At 53.7% G+C, this 464-nt stretch overlaps 1 protein-coding gene across 9 annotated transcripts in view; it reads right to left on the reverse strand.

The window, feature by feature from the left end:
* Window positions 1–464, reverse strand: part of Ranbp17 (RAN binding protein 17) — a 301,497-nt gene that overhangs the window by 240,880 nt on the left and 60,153 nt on the right. The gene's annotated exons all lie outside the window — the stretch shown is intronic.

Raw genomic sequence — 464 nt, forward strand, 5'->3', positions numbered from 1 at the left:
GGAGGCACTGCAAGGCCTTTGGATGGCTGAGGTGGCAGCAGGTGGCTGGCACTCTGTGTGTGTGAGTGACACTGGGGATATTTATATCTGGGGCTGGAATGAGTCGGGTAGCTGGCCCTGCCCACAAGGAGTGGGACAGAGAAGACAGTGAGAGATGAAGCTGCAGAGTTGAATGAAGATGGTCCCAAAGAGGAGGAAGCAGTTACAGCTGATGTTGGAGCTCTTGCCCACTTCATATCCATCCAGCCTTTCCCAGCTCTACTGGATCTTCCCCTGGGCTCAGATGTAGTCAAGGCCAGCTGCGGATCCCGACACACAGCTAGCTGTGGTGACTCGAACAGAACTCTATACCTGGGGCTGGGGTAAATATGGACAGCTTGGTCACAAGGACATTACCAGCTTGGACCGACCCTGCCGTGTGGAATACTTTGCACAAAGACAACTTGAAGTAAGGGCTGTCACGT

Source organism: Mastomys coucha, unplaced genomic scaffold (assembly GCF_008632895.1).
Source record: "Mastomys coucha isolate ucsf_1 unplaced genomic scaffold, UCSF_Mcou_1 pScaffold5, whole genome shotgun sequence".
Taxonomy (NCBI): domain Eukaryota; kingdom Metazoa; phylum Chordata; class Mammalia; order Rodentia; family Muridae; genus Mastomys; species Mastomys coucha.